At 43.7% G+C, this 11,197-nt stretch overlaps 1 pseudogene; it reads left to right on the top strand.

The window, feature by feature from the left end:
- The first annotated feature begins 7,637 nt into the window (after positions 1-7,637).
- On the top strand, positions 7,638-11,197 carry LOC129485387 (cell adhesion molecule-related/down-regulated by oncogenes-like; annotated as a pseudogene).

Here is an 11,197-nt window from a genome sequence, read left to right as displayed (position 1 = left end):
GGAGAGGATGGTATTACTCCCAATATCGCAGGTGGTATAAACACTTCTTTGATATTGTTCCTAATATTCAGGGGTGGAGAGGATGTTATCACTCCCTACATTGCAGATGGTGTACACCCATCTGTGATATTGTTCATAATTTCTGGGGGGGGATGATATTACTCACAATATGGTAAACACGCTGTGTGCCCACCGTGGGTCATGATATCCAGGGAGGAAGAGGAGGGTGAATTACTCCCCATATCGCGGGGGGTGTCCACCCCGCCTGTCATACTGTTTCTTATATGCAAGGGGGAGGGGATGATATTACTACCAATATCAAAGACCTGTACAGCCCCCCTTGTGAGATTGTTCCTAATATCCACGTTGGGAGAGGATGATATTACTCCCAACATCACAGAGGGTGTACACCCCACCTGTGATATTGCTCCTACTATCCAGAATAAGAGAGAATGATATTACTCCCAATAGTGCCGGGGTGTACTTCCCCCCCCCGTGATATTGTTCCTAATATCCAGGGAGGGGGAGCATGATATTAATAACTGCCAATATCGCTATGGATGTACACCCACCCTGTGATATTGCTCCTAATATCCAGGGGGTAGAGTATGACATTACTCCCAACATAGCAGTGGGTGTACATCCACCCGGGGATATTGCTCCTGATATTCATGGAAGGAGAAAATGATATTACTCCCAATATCACAGGGAGTGTACGCCCCTTCTGTGATATTGTTCCTAATATCCAGAGGGCGAGAGGATGATATTACAGTCAATATCGCAGGCTGCGCATACCCACCCTGTGATATTGTCCCTAATATCCAGGAAAAGAGAGGATATGACTCCCCACGTAGCAGGAGGTGTAAACCCACCTTGAGATATTGTTCCTAATATCCACGGAGGGAAAGAGCCCGATATTACTCCCAATATCTCAGGGGCTGTACATCCCCCCTGTGATATTTCTCTTAATATTCAAAGGCGGAGAGGATGATATTACTCTCAGTCTCGAAGAAAGTGTACCCTCCCGAGTGATATTGTTCCCAATATCCAGAAGGGGAGAAGATGATATTACTACTCACGTCGCAGAAGGTGTACACCCACTCTGTGATATTTTTCCTAATATGCAGGTTGGGGAGAAGATAATATTATTGCCAATATCGCAGAGAGTGTACACCCGCCCTGTGACATTGCCCTTAATATTCAAAGCGGAGAGGATGCCATTACTCCCAATATTGCAGAAAGCCTACACCTCCCATTAATATTGGTCCCATGATCCAGGAGAAAAGAGGATGATATTACTTTCAATATCACAGGGAGTGTCCACGCCCCCAGTGATATTGTTCCTAAATTCAACGTGGGAGAGGATGATACTACACCCAATGCCGCTGTGGGTAGAAACACTCCTGTGATACTGTTGTTAATATCCAGGGGGAAGAGGATGCTAATACTGCAAATCGTGCAGAGGATGCTCACCCGTCTATGATATAGTTGGTAGTCTCCAGAGGCGCAGAAGGTATTACTCACAATAACGTAAACACGCCGTGTGTCCACCGTGGATCGTAATATCCTGGGAGGGAGAGGCGGGGTGACGTTACTCCCTACATCATGGGAGCCGCCCGCCCCCCTGCGATGTGGATCCTAATATACAGGCGGGGAGAGGGGAGTGATAGTACTCCACTACTAGGATTTTACCTCTACTGCCACACTTGGTTAACACCCTGGGACATTATTTTCCATATTCTAGGAGGATGGCCCTACCAAAATCACAGGGGGTGTACACCCTGCTATAGTATTCGTAATATTGTAGGGGAATGTTCATCCTGATGTCACAGGACTGTACACACTGTGATATTATTCACAATATCCTAGCGGGACATTAATAATAATGTCACAGTGTGTGTACACCTTGTGGTATTATTCGTAATATCCTAAGGGGAGGTTACTTTTATTGTCACACGGCGTGTGTTCCCTTTGATATTCGTAATGTCCTAGAGGGATTTTACTCCTTATGTCACAGGGTTCGTCCACCTTATCAAATTACTCGTATTATCTTTATGTTACTCCCTATATCACAGGGGGTGTACACTCTGTTGATATTATCATAATACTCTAGGGAAATGTTACTTTTAATGTCGCAGAGGGTGTACACCGTGTGAAATTATTCGTTATAGTTTTGTGGGATGTTACTCCTAGTGTCACACGGGGCGTACACACAGTGTAATATTCTATGGAAATGTTACTCGTAAATCACAGGTCCTGTACACCCTTTAATATTCTTTGTAATATTCTAGTGAAACGTTAGTATGAATGTCACAGGGCATATACACCCTGTCATAAAATTCGTAATATACTAGCGGGAGTTCACTACTAATTTCACAATGCGTGTACACCCTTTGATATTATTCGTATTATCTGAAAGGGATGTTATTACTGATGTCCCAACGCATGTACATTCTCTGACTTTATTCGCTTTATCCTCAGGGGATATTATGTCTAATGTCACACGGGGTGTACTTCTTGCGTTATTTTTCATAATATCCTAGGAGAATTTTACTTTTAATGACACAGGGGGTGTACACGTTGTGATATTCTTCGTAGTATTCTAGAAAGATATTATTCCTCAGGTCACAGGGGATGTACACCCTGTGATATTATTCGTACTATCATAGGGGACGTTACTCCAAATGTCACAGAAGGTGTAAACACTGTGATATTACTTGAAATGTGTCAGGGAAATGTACTCGTAATGTCAAAGGGCATGTACATCATGTGTGCACAGCCCCTGTGCTGTTCTTTGAAATATTCTCAAGGGATGTTAATCCTAATATTAGATATGCTGTTAACTATGTGTGAACACCTTTGCGGTATTATTCCTAACATACTAGAAGGATGTAACTCCTAACATCACGTGGGGTATATGCCACGTGTGTACACATCCTGTGATATTATTCATAATACCTTAGGGAGATGCTCATAATTTTACAATTATTTACGTAATATTTTAGCGGGATGATACCCCTAAAGTCACAGGAGGTGTAAACACAGCGATGTTATTCAGAATATTCCAGGGGGATGTTACTCCTAATGTCGCAGGTGTGTATACCCTGTGATATTATTCACACTATACTAGTGGGATATTACTACTAATGTCACCTTCTGTGTGTACACCTTCTGAATATTATTCGTAATATCCTGGGAGGACGTTACTCCTGACATCAAGGGTGTACACCCTGTGTTATTATTAGTAATATTCCTGGGGGATTTTACTTTTAAAATCACATGAGGTGTCAACCCTGTGATCTCATTCGTAATATCCAAGGAAGATGTTACTCCTAATGTCACATGGGGTCTACACCGTGGGATATTCTTTGGAATACCCTAAAGGGACGTTATCTTAATGTCATAGGGTGTGTACCCCTATTGATACTATTTGTAATATCCTAAGGAGATATTGCTTTAAAAATCACAGTGGGTGTGCCCACATGATGTACACCCTGTGATATTGTTCACAATATCCCAGGGAGGTATAACTCTTAATATCACAGCAGGTGTTCTCTATGTGTGTACACCCTGTGATACTATTCATAATATTTTAGGAAAAATGACTCTTAATATCGCAGTGGGTGTACACACTGTGATATTATTCATCATATCCTACAAGTATATTACTCCTATTGGCACAGGGGTTTAACATCCTGTGACATTATTCGTGGTAATCCAGGGGGATGATTTTCCTAAAGTCGCAGGGTGTGTACACCCTGTGATATTATTTGTAATATTCTTGGGGGATGTTACTCCTAACGTCACAAATGTGTACACCCTGTGATATTATTTGTAATATTCTTGGGGGATGTTACTCCTAACGTCACAAATGTGTACACCCTGTGATATTATTCACAATATACTAGCCGGATATTGTTACTAATGTCACAATGCCTGTAAAGCTTGTGATATTATTTGTAATATCCTAAGGGGATGTTACTCCTATTGTCACAGGGGTTGTGCTTTCTGTGCTGTGATTCCTAGTATCCCAGGGGGATGTTACTCCTACCATACAGATTGTGTGCACTTTGTTATATTATTCGTCATATCCTAGAGTGATGTTACTCCTCATGTCAAGGGGGTGTACATCCTGTGATGTTATCGTTCACATTCTAGGAAGAGGTTAACTCCTAATATCACAGAGGGTGTACAATCTGTGAAGTTATTCATAATAGTTTCGGGGGATGTTACTCCTAATGTCACACGGGGTGTACAAACAGTGATATTATTTGTAAGGTTTTTTGGGTATGTCACTCCTAATATCACAGGGGCTGTACACTCTGTCATATTATTTGTAATGTCCTAAAGAAATGTTACCACTAATGTCACAGGCGGTGTATACCGTGTGGTATTATTCCCAATACTGTGGGGTGATGTTACTCCTAATGTCACAGAAGGTGTTCACACTCTGATAATATTCGTAATATCCTAAAAGGATGTTACTACTGATGTCACCATGCGTGTACACAATCTGATATTATTTCTTATATCCTCGGGTGATGTTACTTCTTATGTCACAGGGGGTGTGCTCCCTGTGATATTATTCATAATATCCTAGGTGGATGTTACTTCTAATGTCACAGGGGGTGTACCTTTTGCGATATTATTCGTAATATTTTAGAAAGATGATACTCCTAATGTCACAGAGGGTGTACACCCTGTGAAGTTATTCCTAATAGTTTTGGGGGCTGTTACTCCTAATGTCACCCGTGGTGTACACACAGGGATATTATTCATAATATTTTATGGAAATGTTACTCCTAATATCACAGGGGCTGTACATCTTGTAATATTATTCATAATATCCTAAAGAAATGTTACCTCGAAAGTCACAGGGAATGTACACCGTGTGATATTGTTCCCAATACTGTAGGGGGATGTTACTCCTAATATCACAGGGGGTGTTCACAATATGACAATTTTCATAATATCCTTAATGGATGTTACTGCTAATGTCACAATACGTGTACATCCTCTGTATTTGTTCATTATATCCTTGGGGGAGGTTACTCCTACTGTCACACGGGGTATACTTCCTGTGATGTTATTCCTAACATCCTAGGTGGATGTTACTCCTAATGCCACAGGCGCTGTATATTTTGTGATATTATTTGCATTATCCAAGAGAGATGTTACTCCTCAGGTCACAGGGGATGTACACCCTGTGATATTATTTGTACTATCCAGGGGACATTACTCCAAATGTCACAGAAGGTGTACACTCTCTGATATTACTCGTAATGTGTCAGGGAAATGTACTCCTAATGTCACAGGGCATGTACGTTGTGTGTGCACACCCCCTGTGACGTTATTTGTAATATTTTCGAGGCATGTTAATCTTAATATTACATACGCTGTTATCCATGTGTGAACACCTTTGTGGTATTATTCCTAACATACTAGAAGGATGTAACTCCTGACATCACATGGGGTATAAGCCATGTGTGTACACATTCTGTGATATTATTCATAATATCTTAGGGAGATGCTGCTCCTAATTTTACAAGCTATGTACGTTATGGCTGTACCTCCCCTCTGATATTATCTGTAATATTCTAGAAGAATGTTGCTGCTAATGTCACAGGGGGAGTACACCATGTGTGTTACATGTATATTACATTTTTACACTACTTTCCAGGAGTCAATCAATTTTGTCAATCAATTCACTATTCTTGTTGCCCAAAAGGGTAGAGATAATCACAGATCACAGATCTGTCTAGCATTAGCTAAGAACGTTTTATTACAGAGACGGATGCCTGTGTGTGCCTGCGCATGTGTGTGTGTGTAACTCAATCATAAATCGAAGGTTTAAGCGTTGTGTGGGTGGAAGATAATTCATTCTGACTCCTGGCTTCAGAGTCCCATGTTTGTTGGGAGAAAAGAGGGTCACGCTGGGAAGAATAGTAGCCCTGTGCCCTCCAGAACTGCAGCATGCTTGGGAATTGTGAGGCTTCCTGCCTTCCAGGAGATTTTGGAACTAGGAGGATGTCACCAGTGACTAGCACAGTACCACCTTCCTTACATCTGCCTGTCATCCCTCCTCAGGGCATCCAAATGTGGCCCTCTCCTTAACTTCTTCCTCTGCTTCTCTTCTCACAACCCTGGGATCTGAGCACTCTCTTTACCTGTGCACAGTATCGACTTAGGGAAGCCCCAGCACCTGCTGCAGTCAGGGCCGCAGCCCTGAGCTGAGTCTAGTAGAAATTTTGTGAACTAAACATAGAGCAAGAAATGTAAATTAGTGCACCCACTATGGAAAACAGTCTGGAGATCTCTCAAAGAACTGAACACGGAGCTACTTTTGATACAATTATTTCATTACTGAGTATATACTCAAAAGAAAATACATCATTGTACCAAAAAGACACATACCCTCCTATGTTCACGGCTGCAGTATTCAAAATAGCACAGACCTAATCAAGTCAGGAGTCCATCAATGGTAGACTGTATAAATAAAATATGGTACATATACACCATGGAATACTATACAGCCATAAAAAGAATGAAATCACAACCTTTACAACAATGTGGATGGAGCTGGAGGCCTTAATTCTAAGCAAATTCACGCAGGATAGAAAGCCAAATGCTGTATGTTCTCACTTACATGGGGGAGCTAAATATTGAACACACATAGACATCAATATGGGAAAAATAGACTCTGTGGACTACTTGAGGGTGGCGGGAGAAGGACGGGTTAAAAAAATACCGACTGGGGGCGGTCTCTGCAGCCTGCCTTGCCTGTCTCTCTCTGGGATCGCTCCTCCTCCTGCTCCTCTCCTGCTCCTGTTGGGCCTTGTGACCACCTGGTTACCTGTAGGCAGGCCTCCATTCAGAGTCGCATTGCCACAGGGATGGGTCCTGTCACTCCGCACCCCACCCCCAACCCAGTTACCTTCCCCTGAGCCCTGGTTCCCTGTTGAGGTCACTCAGTGCAAGGAGACCTGGGACGTCGCTGCCCGCTCTCCCCACCAGCGCTTCTTCCCTGGCGTGGGAGGCACCACACCCTCCTCTGCCCCATGCGGGGCCTGAAGGGGCCCCTTCAGATCACAGCCGCCACCACAGCCGCTGCCTCACACCGGAGGGCATGACACAGGGGTGGCTTTCCCAGCTGGCTGCCACACGGGAGCGCTAGATGCTTAGCCCGCCCCGTGGAGCGCTAGATGCTTAGCCCGCCCCGTGGAGAGACCTAAAATCAAGGCATGACTTAACAGCTTATTTTGTAAGAGAAAAGCTCAACCCAAAGGCAGATTGTTAGTTTGGACTTTATTGCAAGCAGAACTGCTATGATGTGCTTTTAGCACTGAAGTGAGTTCCAGGCTAAGAAGAGTAAGTGGCTTCTCTGCTTTCCCTCCCAAGCACAAGTGTATTCACCTTGCAGACTTGAATCACTGAAGATATAAGCCAGCTGTTACTCTCATTTTGGGAGACACCCTGTGGACAGCATGAAGACTGTCCCTGATGGAAGTCTTTAGTAAGCAGGAAGGAGTCAAGGTTAAAGAATGTGTTTGCTTAGCCTGGACTACAGTATTTTGGAAAATGAACCAAGCCTTGGGTTTTGCTCTGGAAGCCTGTCCTGCCTGCTTCTGTAATCTCGCGCTCTGCATCCAGATCTTGGCCCTTTATGGACACCACCGTCTGTTACTCTTACGATTCTCTGCTCTTTTGGGAGTTCAGACGCGGCACCTTATTTCACATCTAAGCTACCCTCTGCCATCCAGAAACGTAGTGGACCTGTAGAACTATATTGTTCTGCTAAACCTGTGACCACTCACATCTCAAGGTGGCATAATGGAAAAAATAGAACAAAAACATGGAATATATTAAGATTCATCAGGGTACTTTGACAGTTTTTTCTCTTAACTCCTTCCTTTCGAGTTACTACCAATGCATTTTCAACAACAGGTCCATGTTGTTGTAAGTGGCCCTGGAGCAGTATCCACAGCAGGTCTTGGTGATTTTGATTCATCCGCAAAGCATTTTATTACAGCAAAATAATAAAGGTGCTGGTTTCATTGGCTGCAGGGTACCAGAGAGTAACCCCAAAGCTGAGGAGTGCGCTAAAATCCAGGGGAAGAGGCTGAAACATTCCACAAAGAATTACTTAAGCCCTCCACAAGAACATCTTTAGATTTTGAATGTATCCTTAGCGGACAAGGGATCATATAAATGTGCAGCTTATAATCCGGCCACACATGAATTAAAAGTTGAACCCATTGGCCAAAAGCTCCTTGTGAGTCACCTTTCTTCAGATGATTTTGGCATTCTTCCCCTGCTCGTTCACAGGTATTAGCTGTTCATTCACATAGCCCTGTGCCTTTGGAGTGTGTGTTTAGTGGCATCCTGGCTCCTCAAGTGTGTTGGCTAAAGAACAGGCAGGATATTGCCCCGGGAAGCAACTGGAGAAGGTTGTGTTCTCATCTTGCCATAGATAGCATTGACCCAGTGGACTCTGGAAACGATTCCTGCATGGTGCGAAACAACTCTGGAGATGTAAAATATGTGGCATCCATGGTTAATGTACTTGAACACGCTCCTGCTCTAAGGGACTACAGGATCAGACAGTGTCTCTATTTTCCACAGAACACTTTATCTCTGATGCTTGTAGGAACCCAGCTGCCAAGTATAACTGGTTTCATAATGCGTGGCCTAATCATCCTTCCTCAAGACATTGAACTGCAGGAAATTGATGGAAATTCAGTGGGGTTATTATGCAAGGTACTAGGCTACACCAGTGTTTAGCAGATAATGAGATTGGATTTATGCAGTCTACTGGAAGACTTGAAATAGAAAAAGGCAATGGATTCAAGCAAGTTATAATTTTGACACCAGCAAGCACAAAAGTGGTAGATGGAGACTTTGTTACTCTGTCCTTCAGTGCCACGAGGCTGTTGGGTCCGGTCATTTGTTGGTATGACCGCCATGGATTGATAACCAGCCATCTCTCTTAAGTCCTTAGATCTAAATCCCAAAAGTCAAACTTACCAAGACCTGGAATCTTGGAGCTAGAGCCTGTCTACTTCATCATGTCCCAAGCTGGCTTGAGCCCTCTCCATACTCAGGCTGTGATGCGGGAGCATGTGGAGAAAAACATCTGTGAAGCTACAGATGAACATGGTACCATGCAGGCAGAAGCACCTCTCATGGTTGTTCTTTTTGAAACAAACAAAAGGAGAAATAGTCACACTTTATGTTGCTACCCAGAATAATGAAAAAAAATAAGAGATTGTTCAGAAACTGGATTATTCAGCTCATTTCCAGAGAAAGTACATCCCAGTGCAGTTTCTAGAAACATCAGAGAAAAATGCTAGTGGTATCTCTGTTCCTGAGGTCCCCACCAAAAGGAAGCCCTACAGACCCCCATACCAGTACATACAACCTGGTGTGGAGGGCAGGCAAGGAAAGTGGACTGCCCATCAATGCCTATTTTGTGAAGTATCAGAATCTGGACTATGAAGTTAATGTGATGGGAAGTTGGCACAGGGTTTGAATCCCAGGAAGTGAAAGTGAGCTTCATTTAGCTGAAATGGAGCCATCTGGTCTTTATGAACTCTTGATGGTTGCAAGAAGTGATGCAAGTGAAAACCCACCTGCCATGCTTACCTTCTGAACCAGCAAAGAAAAGACAGCATCATCAAAAAACACCCAGACGTCCTCTCAACTCGTAGGCACCCCCAAGTATCCTGTTGTTTCAGAAGCTGCAAACAACAATTTTGGAGTGGTGCTTACAGATTCATCTAGGCACAGTGGCGCTCCAGAGGCACCAGATCACCTGATTATCTCCACTGCATCAGAGACGTTGGTCTATGTCACTTGATTTCCTTGGGCAATTGGGAATTCTTCAATCGCTGCCTTCAAGGTCAAATATAAATGGATGAGGACCAGTGACTGGCTGGTGGCAGCTGAACATATCCTTCCTTCCAAAATTTCTGTGCAAGTTTGTAGTATAGAACCAGGTTCAACATACAAATTTTGGGTCACTGCTATCAACCATTATGAAGAGAGTTTTCAGAGATCAGCGTCTCATCCTTATCCGGTGACTGGGTTCCCCAGACTTTTTTCCAACTGTGCAATAACGGACCTCACATTGTATACACAGAGGCTGTCAGCGTTACTCAGATTGTGCTAATGTGGACATGCATTCCACGAAGTAACAACAACACTTCCATTCTTTTGTGTCTATTACTGACCCACAGATAATGACAACACCAATGTTTATAAGAGGGATGTTACAGAAGGTTCAAAGGAGTGGCACATGATTGGCCATCTGCTGTCAGAAACTTCCTATGGCATTAAAATGCAGCGCTTCAGTGAAGAAGAAAGTGAGTTTAGCAATGTGATGATCTGCGAGACTAAAGTGAAATGTGCTCCTGGAGCTTCTGAGTATCCGAAAGGCTTGAGTACCCCTCTGAATTCCTCAGGAAGTGAAGGAAATGCGAGGCCAGCAACCAGCCCTGACAGAAGCAGTGACATGTTATATCTGATCCTTGGCTGTATGCTGGGTGTCTTGGGCCTCATTCTTATGTTTTTCATTGAATCGTGCCTGTGGAAGAATCGCCAGCAGAATATCATACAGAAATATGATGCTCCAGGATACCTCTATCAAGGATGAGATATTAATGGACAGATGATGTAATAATACACCACTCTCTCAGGAGCAAATGAAATAAATGGAAGTGTTCATGGGGGTTTACTGAGCCACGGCGGTCTCAGCAGTGGCTGTTCCCACCTTCACCATAGGGTTCTCAATGGGGTCAGTGTAATTGTGAATGGGAGCTTAAATGGAGGATTTTACTCTGGGCACACCAACTCTCTTACAGCAATGGGAATGGCACTGGAGGTTGTAATCCTAAGCAAATTAATGCGGGATCAGAAAATTAAATGCTGTATGTTCTCACTTATAATTGGCAGCTAAGCATAGAATACAGAGAGACATCAGTATGGGCAAAGTAGACTCTGTGGTCTACTTGTGAGTGGACGGAGAGGGATGGGCTTAAGAAACTACTTATTGGAGGCGGACTCTACAACCGGACTCTCTTGTCTCTCACAGGGCATGCTCTGGGCAGCCCTGAACCCGCCGTGTTACATGTCCACTCCCCTCCGCCTGGAGGAGCGCTGCCGCGGGGGCGCGCCCCAGGTCCCCTACACTGAGCCCTGA

This window comes from Symphalangus syndactylus, chromosome 6, assembly GCF_028878055.3.
Source record: "Symphalangus syndactylus isolate Jambi chromosome 6, NHGRI_mSymSyn1-v2.1_pri, whole genome shotgun sequence".
Classification (NCBI taxonomy): Eukaryota; Metazoa; Chordata; class Mammalia; order Primates; family Hylobatidae; genus Symphalangus; species Symphalangus syndactylus.
This window is presented reverse-complemented; position numbering and strand designations above follow the sequence as displayed.